A 7476-nucleotide genomic window follows, 5' to 3' on the forward strand; every position below is an offset into this window, starting at 1 on the left:
TAACAGCTAGAGACCACAAAAGTTCAATCCAGCATCTTTTCAGGGTTCATTAATTTTGTAGTATTTCTGTAAATAGTCCTTAAATTTCTTCCAATCTTCTTCTGCCGACTCTTCTCCCTGGTCGCGGATTCTGCCGGTCATTTCTGCCAGTCCCATACAGTCAATCAACTTCATCTGCCATTCTTCCAGAGTGGGTAGATCTTGAGTCTTCCAGTGCTTTGCTATAAGTATTCTTGCTGCCGTTGTAGCATACATAAAAAAAGTTCTGTCCTTCTTTGGCACCAAATGGCCGACTATGCCCAAGAGAAAAGCCTCTGGTTTTTTCAAGAAGGTATACTTAAATACCTTTTTCATTTCATTATAAATCATTTCCCAGAAAGCCTTAATCTTTGGGCACGTCCACCAAAGGTGAAAGAATGTACCTTCAACCTCCTTACATTTCCAACATTTATTATCGGGCAAATGATATATTTTTGCAAGCTTGACTGGGGTCATGTACCACCTGTATATCATTTTCATAATATTTTCTCTTAAGGCATTACATGCCGTAAATTTCATACCTGTGGTCCATAACTGTTCCCAGTCAGCAAACATAATGTTGTGTCCAACATCTTGTGCCCATTTAATCATAACTGACTCGGATGGCCATCTGTCATGGGTGGTTTAGCTGTGTTTCCTGCATTGCAACGGGTTGGACTAGATGACCCCTGGGGTCCCTTCCAATTCTACGATTCAATGATTCTATATGCTGCCTCATATTGGGGTTCAGTCTACTTACCCTGCTAAGCCAGCAATGCCTCCTCTGGCTGGCAGCAGCTCTCCAAGGGCTCAGGCAGAGAGGGGTCTTGCTCATCACATCTGTGACGTAATCCTTTTAAGTGGACTGGGGATTTAACCTTGAAACTTCTGCATGCAGAACAAGTGAACTTCTCCCCCCCCCCCTCATTCCCAGATGGAGCCATAGCCAGCATAAAACTGCTGCTGTGTGTATACGACCCCGACTTATGTCAGTCTCAGGGTAAAAAAGCAGAACAAAAGTTTTGTGTCCCCTCCCCTCCAGCCACAAGTTAGCCTTGTATAAGGTGGTCCAAAGAGATGACATTCCCAGCAATGCGGAGTGGGGGGTGGGGGTGGGGGGTGGTGAGAGAAATCTGGTGTGGTTTACACTTTAAACCAAACTTAGCAAATTTGCACTTTCCTAAAACAACATGAGGGACGTGGGTGGCGCTGTGGGTTAAACCACAGAGCCTAGGACTTGCCGATCAGAAGGTCAGCGGTTCGAATCCCCGCGACAGGGTGTGCTCCTGTTGCTCGGTCCCTGCTCCTGCTAACCTAGCAGTTCGAAAGCACATCAAAGTGCAAGTAGATAAATAGGTACCGCTCCGGCAGGAAGGTAAATGGTGTTTTCATGTGCTGCTCTGGTTCGCCAGAAGTGGCTTAGTCATGCTGGCCACATGACCCGGAAGCTGCACGCCGGCTCCCTCGGTCAGTAAAGCGAGATGAGTGCCACAACCCCAGAGTTGGTCACGACTGGACCTAATGGTCAGGGGTCCCTTTACCTTTAAAACAACGTGAGATCCAAAACCCGGTTGTCCTTTGGAATTATCACTCATCTGAATTTTGTGATGCAATTTTCCAACCAAAAAACTTATGGTGGGGAGATGAACACACGGAGGGAAATTGTGCATAAAAATGAATACACCAGTGAAGGTAACATGCAGAAAGAAATTCCATTAGAAGAAATTGCTTGTGGTTGATAAACTCACATTTGCCAAGACTGTGGACAAAAATGTGGTAACCAGGAGAAATTCACACAAAAATGCTGAATTTTTCTGAGGATTTGTTTTATTTAACAAACGCAGAGAGCCACTGAGTTTAAGACTGGAAAACGAGAAACAGAGAGAGCTGTAATTGACAGAACCTTCCATCCCTCAATTGCAAACAGGCAGGGAGGGATCTCTGCACTATTCAAAGCAAGGTTGCCGGCACTTGCTGCTGCTGGATAAACAAGCCTTGTGAGGAACAGTGGAGAAAGTTGGGTGTGTTCAGCCTGGAGAAAAGGAGCCTGAGAGGTGATGTGAGAGCCATCTTCAAATATCTGAAGGGCTGTCACATGGAGGGTGGAGCAAGCTATTTTTCTCCTGCTCCCAAGGGGAGGGCTTGGACCCATGGGTTCAAATGACAGTAAATTCCGACTAAACCTTAGGAAGAACTTTTGATGGTAACAGCTGTTCAACAATGGAATGGGTTGCCTTGGAAGGTGGCGAACTCTTCTTCACTGGAGGTTTTTAAAGAGAGGTTGGGTGGCCATCTGTCATGAATTCTCTAGCTGTGATTCCTGCATTGCAAGGCCTTAGATGACCCTCTAGGCCCCTTCCTAATCTACAGTTCTGTGATTCTAAAACTGGGGGGGGGGTGCTTTCAGGGTGGTTCACAGTGTAAAAATACAAGACAAAATCACAAAATACATAATGAAATCAACCTGAAACAATAATACACACCACGGTTCTGAATAAAGGACTGAATTAAACGGGAGCACAAAGAAAGCTTTCTTTCCCAGCCCCAACTGGAGATGACAAAGACTGGACTTGGGACCTTCTGCATACAAAGCATATGCTGAGCTCTGGCCCTTCTGCCAGCCCAGCACCTTGTTCTCAGAGTAACCAGCTGCCTATGGGTTGCCCAGAAGCAGGGCATGAGCTCAGTTGTTCAGCTGCCCACTGCAGGTATCCCACTAGTAACCCTGGCAGCAGTTCACAACCAGTATGACTTGTAGCTGTTTATGAGATAGCCTTACCCTCTTCCTAAACGGCTTAGGACCCAAGTACCTAAAAGAGCGCCTTTCCCAGTACCAACCACCTTGTACCCTACAATCAGCATGTGAGGACTGTTGGCGGTCCTCACACCACCACTAGGAGCTGCCCATGACAGGGTCTTTTCAGAGGTGGCTCCCTAGTTGTGGAAAATGCTCTCCTAGTGAGGTGTGCCTGTCTCCATCATTCTTAACTTCTTCAACTTTCAGAGGGAGTTTGAAAAACATTCCTATTTACCCAGATATTTTGATGACTGAAGAACCAAGGCAAACCTGAGACCTTTGGATAATAGAAATGATAGATCTGTAGAGCTGGAAGGAACCCTGGGGATCATCTAGTCCAACCCCCTGAAACGCAGGAATATGCAGTTGTCCCATACAGGGATTGAACCTCCGACCTTGGTATCTAACCCCTGTTAAATTAGCAAAAATGTATAGAACAGGATCTAATAAGCGTTGGAAATGTAAAGAAATAGAGGGTACGTTTTATCATATGTGATGGGAATGTAGGAAGGTTAATAAAAACAGGAACTGATATATGAAATGAAAAAAAATTAGAATAACCTTTATTTAAAAAAACCCAGAAGCTTTTCTATTAGGTATTGTAGGAGCGGAAATTCCAAAAGATCAGAAAAAATTGTTTATGTATTCTACGACGGCTGCTTAGATGCTGTTAGCCCAAACGGAAGCAGTCCCAACTAAAAGAAGAGTGGCAAACCAAGTTAATGGACTATGCAGAAATGGCGAAGCTAACTGGAAAGCTCAGAAATCAAGATAAGAAATTTAAAAAAGAATGGGAAATGTTTATTATGTATTTGCAAAAGTATTATAAACAGATAAATACATTGGCAGGATTTTAAGAGCACTTGTAATTTTAGAAATAGTATAGGAAATCAGAGGTTAGAAAAAAAATTGAAGTAGAAATGATACGCAGTTGATAAGAAATTTAGGGAACCAGGAATGGGGGAGGAAAGTCATGGGATTTGGAGAATCCCACTTTATGGATTTGATATGGTTTTATGTATAATTTTCTTTGTTTATGGATGTTACTGCATTTGATACTGTTTGCTTTTTTACCTTTTTTTGCTACTTTTGTTGAAAACTTAATAAAAATGCTATATATATCCCTGCGACCTTGGCATTATCAGCACCATGTGCTAACAAACTGAGCTATCCTTTGGTTGGAAGAATGTGTTTAACCATAACTGCTTTTAGATGTTTTTAATTGTAATTGTTTTTAGAATTTTAAAGGAAAAAAGAAACCCTGAATATATATTTTCCACCCTGGGCTTCTTGGGGAGGAAGGGAGGGATATAAATCACAGTATTTTTCCATGTATAAAACGCCTCCATGTATAAGATGCCCCTTATTTTGGGGGGCTCCAAATTAAGAAAACAACCCTCGGCACTACCCATGTATAAGACGAGCCCCAATTTTAAACCTAATTTTTTGGTGAAAAAAAAACAACCCATGTCTTATACATGTAGAAATACGGTAAATTACTTGTCTAAAGACAGACTAGACAAGTCGTCTAATAAGGACATAAGAACGCAGGAAGAGCCCATAGGATCAGGCCATTGGCCCATCTGTTCCAGAACCCTGTTCTCACAGTGACCACGAAGAGGCCTGTGGGAAACCAGAAAGCAGGATCTGAACACAAGAGCCACACTCTCCCAGTGGCGTAGCGTGGGTTGTCAGAACCCGGGGCAAGGCAAGTAATTTGCACCCCTAACCCGTGGATTTGTGCCCCCTAACCTGTGGATTTGCGCCCCCTAACCCTAACCCCCAGATGTTGCGCCCGGTGCGGCCGGCCCCCCTGCACCCCCCCACGCTACGCCACTGCACTCTCCCCTCCCACTGTGGCTTCCAGCATCTGGTGTTCAGAACCATTGCTGCTTCCGACCGCGAAGGCAGAGCCGAGCCATCAAGGCTTGCGGTCAAGGGCAGTCTTCTCTTCCTCCGCGAATCAATCCAATCCTCTTTTAAAACCATCCAAGTAAGTAGCCACCATGGCCCCCTGTGGGAGTGGATTCTGCGGTGTGACTATGTCCTTTATGAAATACTTCCTTTTTTTTAATTTGTCCCATGTCTTCCAACATTCAGCTCCATTCAATGTTCATGAATTCTGGTGTTACGAGAGGAGAAAAGCCTTTGTGGTGGACATATATTGGGGCAGTGAATTCCATAGTTTAACTGTATACAGTGGTACCTCAGGTTACAGACGCTTTAGGTTACAGACTCCGCTAACCCAGAAATAGTACCTCGGGTTACGAACTTTGCTTCAGGATGAGAACAGAAATCGTGCTCTGGCGGTGCAGCGGCCGCAGGAGGCCCCATTAGCTAAAGTGGTGCCTCAGGTTAAGAACAGTTTCAGGTTAAGAACGGACCTCCATAATGAATTAAGTTCTTAACCCAAGGTACCACTGTATTCTAATAATTTTGATGATTGTGTTGCTGAACCTTGTTTGATTGGGTATGATTTTGCTTTTACAGTGGTACCTCGGGTTACAGACGCTTCAGGTTACAGACTCTGGTAACCCAGAAATAGTACCTCGGGTTAAGAACTTTGCTTCAGGATGAGAACAGAAATCACATGGTGGCAGCAGCAGGAGGCCCCATTAGCTAAAGTGGTGCTTCAGGTTAAGAACAGTTTCAGGTTAAGAACGGATCTCCGGAACGAATTAAGTTCTTAACCTGAGGTACTACTGTATGTTGCCAGAGCACCTCCCCACCCCCCGCCAAAGAATGGGTGAATGAAGATCTGCAACAGGAATGTGGTGGGGGGTAAAGACCTATGTCAGGATCTGCTGCCCCTCTGGATCCAGCTGCCCAAGGCAGTTGCCTCACACTTTTTTTGAAAAACTTTGCTGCATTTATTTTTATAGCACACATGGGCTCAATCTGATCTCGCTTGTTGTGTTGCTGTCTTTCCCCTTACCCGGAGGGAAGCTTTCAGAAATGTGATTCCACACCCCCTGTCCACCTGTATCACACACCCCTCCAGACAGCAGTCTGAAATGCTACGGCTCATTCTATCACCTGATTCTACTGCATGTGTGGACTGGGTCTAAATACAACTTGTGCTGGATTGTGTGTGTCTGGAGAGTGTGTGTGTGTATGTGTGTGTGTGTGTGTCCCTCGCCTCTCTTTGACAACACCCTTTCCCCAAATGCCAAAATGCAAATCTATGGTGCAACTGCATTTGGAGTACAGTGGTACCTCGGGTTACATATGCTTCAGGTTACATATGCTTCAGGTTACAGACTCTGCTAACCCAGAAATAGTGCTTCAGGTTAAGAACTTTGCTTCAGGATAAGAACAGAAATCATGCTCCGGCGGCTCAGCGGCAGCAGGAGGCCCCCTTAGCTAAAGTGGTGCTTCAGGTTAAGAACAGTTTCAGGTTAAGTACGGACCTCTGGAACGAATTAAGTACTTAACCCGAGGTACCACTGTACTGTGTTCATTTCTGGTCGCCTTACCTCAAAAATGATATAGCAGAGTTGGAAAGGGCTGGGAAAATGGCAACAGTAATGATCAAGGAGATTAAGGGATTCCCATAATGAGGAAAGGACACAGCATTGGAGACTTTTTAGAGAAGGGAAGAGGCAACATGATATCAGTTTATAAAATGATGCACAGGCTGGAGAAAGTGGACAGAAATAAGTCCCGTCCCTCACCTTGCATAACATTTGTGGGCATCAAATGAGGCTGAATGTTGGAAGATTCAGGACAGAGAAAAGTACGTAGTTCTTCATGCAGCACAAAATATGGAACTGCCTCTCTCAGGAGCCAGCGCTGGCCGCCCACCTGAATGCCCTTAAAAGAGGATTAGACAAATTAATGGAGGAGGATAAGGCTATCTTAAGTGACAGATTTTACTTTCTTGGGCTCCATGATCACTGCAGATGGTGACAGCAGCCACGAAATTAAAAGACGCCTGCTTCCTGGGAGAAAAGCAATGACAAACCTAGACAGCATCTTAAAAAGCAGAGACATCACCTTGTCAACAAAGGTCTGTATAGTTAAAGCTATGGTTTTCCCAGTAGTGATGCATGGAATGATAGCTGGACCATAAAGAAGGCTGATCACCAAAGAATTGATGCTTTTGAATTCTGGTGCTGGAGGAGACTCTTGAGAGTCCCATGGACTGCAAGAAGATCAAACCTCTCCATTCAGAAGGAAATCAGCCCTGAGTGCTCACTGGAAGGACAGGTCCTGAAGCTGAGGCTCCAAGACTTTGGCCACCTCATGAGAAGAGAAAACTCCCTGGAAAAGACCCTGATGTTGGAAAAGATGGAGGGCACAAGGAGAAGGGGACAACAGAGGACGAGATGGTTGGACAGTGTTCTGGAAGCTACCAGCATGAGTTTGACCAAACTGCGGGAGGCAGTGGAAGACAGGAGTGCCTGGCGTGCTCTGGTCCAGGGGGTCACAAAGAGTTGGACACGACTAAACGACAAAACAACAAGGCTATCTTAGCTACTAGTCACCGTTGGAAGCAGCAATGCTCCTGGACGCCAATTGCTGGAAGCAGCCCCAGGAGAGGAGAGTTACTCTTGTGCTCGAATCCTGCTTGCAGGTTTCCCATCGTTATCTGGTTGGCCACCGTGAGAACAGGATGCTGGACTAGATGGGCCATTGGCCGGATCCAGCAACCACGTCCT

The sequence above is a fragment of the Podarcis filfolensis genome (genome assembly GCF_964270895.1).
Source record: "Podarcis filfolensis genome assembly, chromosome: Z".
Lineage (NCBI taxonomy): Eukaryota > Metazoa > Chordata > Lepidosauria > Squamata > Lacertidae > Podarcis > Podarcis filfolensis.